The 9,360-nt window shown below is 45.3% G+C and overlaps 1 non-coding gene across 1 annotated transcript; it reads right to left on the bottom strand.

Moving 5' to 3' along the window:
• Positions 1-7,989: 7,989 nt before the first annotated feature.
• LOC119290256 lies at positions 7,990-8,070 on the bottom strand. Its single transcript, XR_005141831.1, has one exon. It is a non-coding gene; the product is annotated as a small nucleolar RNA SNORD24 (small nucleolar RNA).
• Between the last annotated feature and the right edge of the window lie 1,290 nt (positions 8,071-9,360).

Raw genomic sequence — 9,360 nt, 5'->3', positions numbered from 1 at the left:
ATGCAGTGATGTTGTGTTTTGTCAAGAAAAAAGGAAAGGGAATGAATCTGAGTGTGCAGTAGTAATCTGGAAAAGAAAACAATCATGGTATGTAAGGTAAACTTCCTTCGAACCTAATGAAATCTAACACACCCACACACACACACACGGACACACGGACACGCACGCACACACACGCATGCACGCACGCGCGCACACACACACAGGATAATGTACATGTAGGAATGGTTAAGCTGAAGGATTTTGCGCCAAACTGCAGTAAATATGTTCAATGGCCCTACAACTAATTAGTTCACCATTAATAGGACCATGTTTGTTAAGAGCATCATAAAGTTATTGCAGAGCAGTGGAGCGGCAGAGCGGTCGAGAGGAGTGGCGCGCGGCATGAGGAGAGATGGGGATTTTGCGGTTTCAATGCGTGCGCTCACGGTTATGAAGGTGCATAATAAATTAACATGTACCTCACGTGTGCAGCATGATCATTTCAGATTATAATACTGTATAAGTTAATTTGATGATTTAGAAACAAACAGATCAGGGGGTTGGGGAGCCAGAAAGGAGGAGTTGAGAGGCGGCAGCTAGAAAGAGGAGATCGGAGGTGGCATGGACGGGATCGACGTGGGCTTCCCTTTTTTTCCAACAAAACAAACTCAGACCTAGGATTAACGTGGATCGTTGAAAATTGACTTTTAATACATGTAAGTTAGGTCAGGTTGGCTCTTTTTTTCATCACAACCGGAAAGAGATGCGTACGTGAGAGATTAAGAGATTTGGATCGTGAGGGAGATATACGTGAGATGTTTTTTTTGGAGAGATACATGAGAGATTGGTGGAGTTGGATCGTCGGAGTTTTTTTTATTTTAAGAGATTGAGATATTTGAATCGTGAGCCAGTTGGACTTGAGGGAGATATACGTGAGATAGTTTTTTCTTTTTTGGGGATATACATGAGAGATGGGGAGACTTGGATCGTGAGAGTTTTTTTTTTTTTGAGGGAATCTGTAGAGACGTGCCATCTTTTGTTTTCTTTTTTGGCCTAAGATTTATTGAGTGGATCTATACCATAACAATTCGGTCCCACCAGAGATGAACGACTCATAAATTCTAATTAACCTGGTAATTTTTGGGAGTCTGTAATATAGATATAGATAGATAGATGATGCTCAAAAAAAAGATAGATAGATAGAAAGATTTCTTTTTTGGGGATATACATGAGAGATGCGGAGAGTTGGATTATGGGTGTTTTTTTTTGAGGGAATCTGTAGAGACGTGCCATCTTTTTTTTGGCCTAAGATTTATTGAGTGGATTTATACCATAATAATTTGGTCCCACCAGAGATGAACGGCTCATAAATTCTAATTAACTTGGTAATTTCTTGGGAGTTTGTAATTAGTATAGGTATAGATAGATAGATAGATAGATAGATAGATAGATAGATAGATAGATAATTACCTCATAAGTGTATATATAGCTAGAAGCCCTAAAGGAGCATATGGGCACCAAATCGGGTATGCACCATATGAGTCATGTAGCGCCCCTTAGCACTTTTGCGCGTTGTAGCCAGATCGATAACTTAGGGTCGGGAAAAAGGGCGAGAATCCTTTCTGCTATCCGTTATCAGATCACTAAAGGGTTTTGTCATGAATGTTGGCCTTCTTCAAGGCATCGACTAGTGGCGCGTATGGTCATCAACCTGATCAACACTGTAGTTATCTTTAAACGACTCAATACCATCAACAAAAAGGCAAGGTAACTCTTCTGGTGCCAAGTAAGCATTGTGCCGACAATGTTATAAGTGTCGTCAACAATCCTCCATATTTTTCTAGGAGCTCAAAAGAATATTGTCCAATTTAAAATAAGCTAGATAGGTTAGTACTAGTGAAAAAACAGCTAGCCACAACTTTTGTTAGTATCGCGCCATTTTCAATCGGCACCATTTTCCATCAACTGATCTTGGGTTTCCCCCGGAGGTAGCGGAGTAGTTGCGAGCTTCACTTCGATGATGCCTTTAGGAAGGAAACTATCCTCCATATTTTTCTAGGAGCTCAAAAGAATATTGTCCAATTTAAAATAATCTGGATAGGTTAGTACTAGTGAAAAAACAGCTAGCCACAACTTTCGTTAGTATCGCGCCATTTTCCATCAGCACCATTTTCCATCAACTGATCTTGGGTTTCCCCCGGAGGTAGCAGAGTAGTTGCGAGCTTCACCACGATGATGCCTTCAGGAAGGAAACAGTGCCATTGCGTCGCTATCATTGGCTCCGGTCAGCTGCTGAAGACAAGATATCACCCTGATCTGCCGCACGAGACTCCAACCGATAATTGTGCATCTGCAAGACCTCCTTCAAAGCCCCGGATCTGGTCAACCAAATCTGACGATTATCCATAGCCGCACTGCCACCGCGGAGTAACGTCACGCTCCGGCCACAGCCGAAGGCACCACCACTTGAGCATGGAGGGAGGGCTGCCATCCCATCGCGCCATGTCAAAAGAGCTGATAGGATGAATCTCAAGCACGCTCTTCACCATTTATGTACCGCACAGGAACCGAGAACGAAGCCGCCAGACCGCCGGAGAGCTCCGCCTTGGACATGGATAGCTCAGGGCTGTGCGACGAGACGACCTGGGCCTCACCGGGACTGGACGACCCAGCCGTGCCCAAAGCCTGCCGCCGCCACCCTTGATCCGATCTCGGCGCGCCACCACTCGCATCGAGATCTCGGACCACTGGACGACCCAGCCGTGCCCAAAGCCTGCCGCCACTACCCTTGATCCGATCTCGACGCGCCACCACTCGCATCGAGATCTCGGACCACCCAACACGCGAGCACTCGAAAAAAACTAAGTTAAAGGTGCTACAGGCGGGAATCGATCCTGCGATCGACTAGTTTCTCATATTTCCCGAAAATACAGAGTTGAAAGTAGCTACAGCCGGGAATTGATCCTGGGATCGTTACATTCCCAAGTCTACTTCCCAGCACACCACAATCAACATCTTGTAGACTATTTAGAACGCGGCTTACTAATAGGAAAATTAGCGGGTTTTACCCTATTTACTTTCTTTTCATGTTTTTCTTTTCCTTTTCTTCATTTTTACTCGGTTTTCTTCGGGTTTTTTCTTTCCCCCTTTTTGTCTTTGTTTGGTTTTCTTTTTTATTCTCTATTTCATGTTTTTTCATATGTTTAGTTTTTGTTTTCACTCTACATTTTTGTATGTGTGAACACATTTTTTAATAAGCGAACAATATTTTTTGTATGCATGTTCAACATTGTTCGAGCGCTTATTCTATATTTTTCGAATACCAATTCAACATTTCAGATACTTGTTCAACATTTTTCCATTACTTGTTCAACATTTTTTCAACATATACATTACAAAAAACACTATTCAAAAACACATTTGGAAAATGTTGAACGAGTATTTGCAAAATATTGAAGAAGTATATAAAAAATGTTGAACAAGTATTTGAAAAATATTGAACAAGTATTTGGAAATGTTGAATAATTATTGAAAATGTTGTACAAGTATTTGAAAAATGTTGAATAATTATTAAAAAATGTTGAACGAGTATTAAAAATAGTATTTGAAAAATATTGACATTAAATATTGAACAAATATTTCAAAAATATTGAATAAGAGTTGGGACAATATTGAACGTGTATACAAAAAATGTTGATCACTTATTAAAAAAAATGTAATTGACATACACGAAAAAGTAGAATGAATGAAAGAAGAAATTAAAATGTTGAACAAGTATTTAAATTTTTTTTGACCATGTATATGAAAATATTGAACAGGAATTTAAAAAATATTGAACAAATATTTGAGGAAATATTGAACATGTATATATAAATGTAAAATTAAAAAGAAAAGGAAACCAAAAACCAAAAAAAATGAAACAACGTGGAGAATAAAAAAGAAAAGAATGAAAAAATAGAGAAAAAACGAGAAAACAAAGAAAAACTGGAGAAGAGCGCCTCCGGTCACATCTAGTAGGATGCGATCCTGCTTCTAACCATTAACTACACGTTGTTGGACTAGTTTGTCGCCCCGGTTATCACCCTGGAGACCACACCTGGGCGCGCTCCTTTATTACTGATTTTTTCAACCTCTCGCGCTAATATTGGCCAGCCCAACACTGTTTCCTCGACATGTGACTAGCCTGTAGGGTCGCTTAATGCGACGGTGGTCTTCACGCGCCGAAGGAGACGGCACGGCACATACCACGGGAGATCGACGCGTAATGACGGCGCAGTGGACCGCGGGTCGAGGCGCTACGGCCTGATGCAGCGGCTGCGGGCAAGTTGGGACAACGATGGAAAGACGTCGGGACGGCGGTGGGGACCGCGGGCCGCGGCGCTACGGCCTGAAGGGGCGTCGGAGCCCGGGTCGGTGCAACCGCGGGAACAGTCTCGGAACGATGGCATGGACCGAGTGCCACACTCGCTCCAGACCGACATGTTGATGCAGCAGCGACGCCAGGGTCGGTACAGCCACCGGGAAGACTAGGAGCGGACGGCCTCGGGGAGGCGGTGGACCGCGGGCCGCGGCACTACGGCTAAAATGGGCGACGCAGCGGTGATGCGGATCGGTGCAGCCGGGAGATGAACAATGGGGCGGCGGCGCTGCGGCCCGACGGGGTGACACAACGATAGCTTGTTGCTCGATCAGTAGAAGGGGCGCTGAACTCGGGACGGACTTCAGGGGGCCTGCGAACGCGCGCGCAACCAACAGGCCAGGTCGGTCGCACGGCGTAGATGAGGCGGTTCGCAGTGGCGGGTGGATGATCAATCCGATCGCGTGTGAGGTCAGGGCCGCCGATCGGTGGAGGCGGGGTGACGGAGGAGTCCGAGATGAAGCCCGCGATGACGGACGGGGTGGTAGCCGTATAGGCGCGGCGTAGATCGAAGGGCCGCGGCATGGCGCGAGGCCGTCGAGTGGGGGCGATGCAGGATTCCTGGTCGTATTAGGGCAGCGACGGACGGCCCAAGGCAATGGGCGAGCCGACTTGCGGACGGTGGCTGGCCCTGACGTGTGACTCGGCAGACGTGGCCGCCGGGTCGGAAGAGAGGCCGGCCGGTCGTGCCAGTGCTGAAGTAGAGACGCGCGGGGGTTGACGGCGGCGGCGGGCAACGCAAACCGATCTAAGCATAGATAAAAAAAACAAAAAGAAACCTTCGATCATGATGACCGACAGGAGAGAGAAGAACCCGAAGCAAGGACTCTGAAAAAAAGACTCTCTAGGACAGCCGGTCAACACTTGGCTACTGACCTATATTCATGTTGCCGAACACAGAAGGCTGGTTGTACTGGAAGTATCATGTGACACTTGGCTTCTGACCGATATTCATGTTGCCAAGCACAGAAGGTTGGTTGTAGTGGGAGTATCATGTATGCCAACAAGAAAATTTGGATGACGACGTAAAACTAAATGAAGGAAAAGAGGATTGAAAATTATATGCTACTACGTGTCATGCATGGCAATAAATGAAGTCACCAAAATTAACACTTATGCCAACCTCCAACCTTTCGTTCCCGTCTGGTGGTGGCTTGCCTAGATCAATGAGGACCATGGTTTCTGAAAGAAGAAGATGGAGGGATGTGGGAGAAGAATGGTGTGGCCAAACTTGCTTGCTTCTCATCACTTTATACTACGTGGCATGTATGATTTGCTATGGCGGCAGAGACAGTATTCGAGTTTCACGACGCCAACGTTGAAAACCCAAAAATTGAGCTAATGGCGCCAAAGGATATTGCCGTGCTTTTCTTCATTTGTTATTCGGCACCATGCATGTTAGCATGAAAACAAAAATTAACCCGTGCATGCACCATTCAGGAGAGAGAGAGAGATGCGTGAGAGGTTACACATGCAAAAGTGAAGGCGGGCCAGTTTTGAGGGGAGCACCACAAGAAATATGTCAACTTGTGACTAGCATTATTGGTCATTGAATGGTCACTGTTTTCAATTTGTGACCTTTTTGTGACCAAAAACATAAGGTCAAAAGCTAGCAGTCGTAAACTGACTATAGCGACCTTTCTTCTGGAATGGTCGTAGACATTTATGACTAAAATACGTCTACTGTGGCGTTTTGGTCATTAGCAACCTCCCCAGGCCACGTAGGCATCCAGCGTGGCAATCTGATGTGGCACAAGATTCAGCCCGGTCCAATTCGATTTTCAACATGGGCCGAGCCCAATAATTCGGCCTTTTAAATATTTATTTTTCCTATTAATTTTTGCTAGCTACATGGGCCTGGCCCAACAATTCAGCCTTTTTATTTCTAGATGTGGCCTTTTACAGCGTATGATCTTTTATTTTTGCTATTTTATTTTCCACTGTTTTACATTTGTCCCAAATATCATAATATCATACACTGGTCCCACATGTCAGAAATTTTAAATGTGCTCAAATTATTTTGATAAGTGGGTCGCATGAGTCATGTTTTCATTGCACACATTTTCAAATCACATACATAATTACTATTTCATATGAAACAGAAATTGTAATTCTAAAACATACATGAAATTCACAGAGAGGAGATACATTAAATCACATACGTAATTACTATTTCATTCACAAACAGAGAGAAGATACATTAAATTCCCAGATAACCCAGCTATTATTACATAACTTGCTATATAAGAATGTCTTGGAGCTTCTTTGAACATCTTTCGTCTTGAATTTACTCAAAATATCTGCCAACAAGAAAACAGAACAACAAGGATAGGGTGAATAACAACAACAACAACAACAACAACAACAACAACAACAACAACAACAACAACAACAACAACAACAACAACAACAACAAGGGGTGCTATTTAGTAGTAAGATCAAGTCTGGAATGTAAGAATGCTTTGTTGTGTCGCCAACAATCACCATGTAAGAATGCTTTGTTGTGTTAATACATGCACATCAAGTGAGAGTGGCATTCTGCTCTTACCACAACGGCACAAGTGGGATGATGCCCGATACGACTTGCTTCTCCACAAGACTCGACCAGCAGCACGCATCCTTGAAGGAACCAGCGGCACTGCTTGCTCCCTTTGCCCAGCTCCTTGCTGCGGAGGACAGCTGGGACTCGGATGCGGAGATCCCTGCGCACGACATATTGTGTCAATGCTTGCAGCAAATAGAAGGACCTCACATATCATAGAATTTGCAACAAGTTCAAAAAGATGTAATAGATAAGCTCAGCTGTAATTGATAACTAAAATCTACAACAGCTCAAAGTGGCAGTAGCTAAAACACAATCTCAAAAAAAGCATATAATTGATGTGACATAACAAACTAGAGAACCAAGAAATTGATGTGACATAGCTAGTTTCCAGCAATATCCAACAACAAATTGATGTCACAATATATGTATCTATCATGCAACAACAAATACAGGACATTCAAAACAAAAATGCACAGATGTCGCTGATGAGCAGGTAATAGTCCTAATTCAGGTCATGTTATCATATCAGGTATTTCATAAGGACATATAGGGACATATATAAAAGATCCTCAAATAATCAGGAGACGCCACAATTAACTCATTCTGGTCATCAGCGAACACATACCCTGCGTATGTAGACACACCCAGACAAACTAAGCATTAACTTGTGAGGATCAGAGCAACCTACCTACTACAGTAACTTACAACGATGAGCAAGTGAGTGGGTGACAACTAGTTATCACAACAAATGAAGGAGGATGTGTAGGATATATAATCCGCGATCTAGGAAAGAAAGCAAGTATGCTTATTACATAGTAGTGGTTGAAAAAAATCCATTCATGGCATAGTTTCGTCGACCTGGGAGCTTCGCCAGTTGCTTTCTCCTGTCGTAGGAGATCTTGGCCTTCTCCTTCCTCTTTTCCTCCAGCTCCTAAATACCAGGCCAGAGAGTGATGAGAAACGGTATGCACAAACATCATCTCATAATGAACAAAAACTGGCAACAGCGGTTGTACTGTACTGATAACATTAGACTAGAAATAAGAGCCTCAGAGATCTTGGTGGTTAAGATCATCAAGTAGGATAAACCCATTAAGAGTAGCAAATATTTTGATAACATCAGGCTCTGTTTGGCATGCAAAAAATTAATCAGTTGAAGCAGAGGCGATGTTTGGCATCACTGCATTTTACAGTTCCAAAACAGACAAACAGAGTCAGGAATCGGCAGCAAAGCAAGTATAAGTATATAGGAATCTCTACTTGGAACCTAGAGTAAGAAGCACGGCTAGAAGAGCCCAAGAATTAATTAATCCTGTGTTATTCTTTAACTGGAATGTACGTACATCATCAACAGAGAGGTGTGAGCTCTGGACTTAATTGGTTGTGAGAATGGACTGGACTGGTATGTTTTAGTCAAGTGATGCAGGATTATCATCATGAGAAAACAACAGATACTGTTGCTGAGCGGACGGAATAGCACATGATTCATCGAAACTCAAAAGGTATAATTTCGACTGTATGTATAATACAACCAGAAATCTCAAGCAAGAGGTGTGAGAACCTTACCAGCCATGAATGAAGCCTCATTGTTGAGGAGGTTGGGTCACAGCCCGCTGCAGGAGGCTAATCTTCTCCGAGACCTCCGCTCGTGTAGGTTCCGTCGAACATGATGGTCATGGTGTACTTGTGAAGGGCACGCAGAAAATGAATCATTCCAGTCCAAGCAGAGGCGTGCGATGCAACCGAGGCAGGGATTCCAAAATGAGAAATTTAAGAGAGAGGAAATTCTCAGACCTCACCTCGAGCGCGTGGTAGATTTTGTTGCTGGTATCGTCGGCCCTCCGATCCGTCCATCTCCACGAAGAAGGGCTGGACCTTGGAGTCGTTGTACGTCCCGAGCAGAGCAGAGGAGCCATCTCCATCCATCTTCATGGCGCCCAGGAGTGGTACGGGGTCGGCGCGGACGTACCTGGGACGACCTCGCGGATGAAGACGGTGATGTGCGGCGCGGAGGGGGAGGAGTGGTCGAGCGGGACGGCGAAGCGGTGGTCGCGGAGGCTGAGGTTCGGCACCGCGTACCACGACCAGGCCTGGTGTGGCGCGGGCGCGGCCGCGGCCGCGACGGTGCTGGCGGCCGGCGAGGACGACAACATGGACATCCTCGTCGGGATCCGGTGGCGCGGGAAGCGGAGGCCGGGATGTAGCGAGGATGGAGCGCTCGGGCGTGGCGGATCCGGCCCCATTCCCGTCGGCGAAGTCGGATCTCCCGGCGGCAGCCTCGGCGGAGCAGGAAACCGGGGCGAGGGAGGAGCAGGGAGGTGGTGGCGGCGATCTGGAAGGGGAGGGGAGCAGGGAGCCGGGGCGAGGAGGGAGGGAGGAGGATTGGATCTGGCATCGGGAGAGGGGTTCCGGTTGA

Source organism: Triticum dicoccoides, chromosome 4A (assembly GCF_002162155.2).
Source record: "Triticum dicoccoides isolate Atlit2015 ecotype Zavitan chromosome 4A, WEW_v2.0, whole genome shotgun sequence".
Lineage (NCBI taxonomy): Eukaryota > Viridiplantae > Streptophyta > Magnoliopsida > Poales > Poaceae > Triticum > Triticum dicoccoides.
Note: the sequence above shows the minus strand (reverse complement) of the source record. Positions and strands in the feature narration are given on the sequence as shown.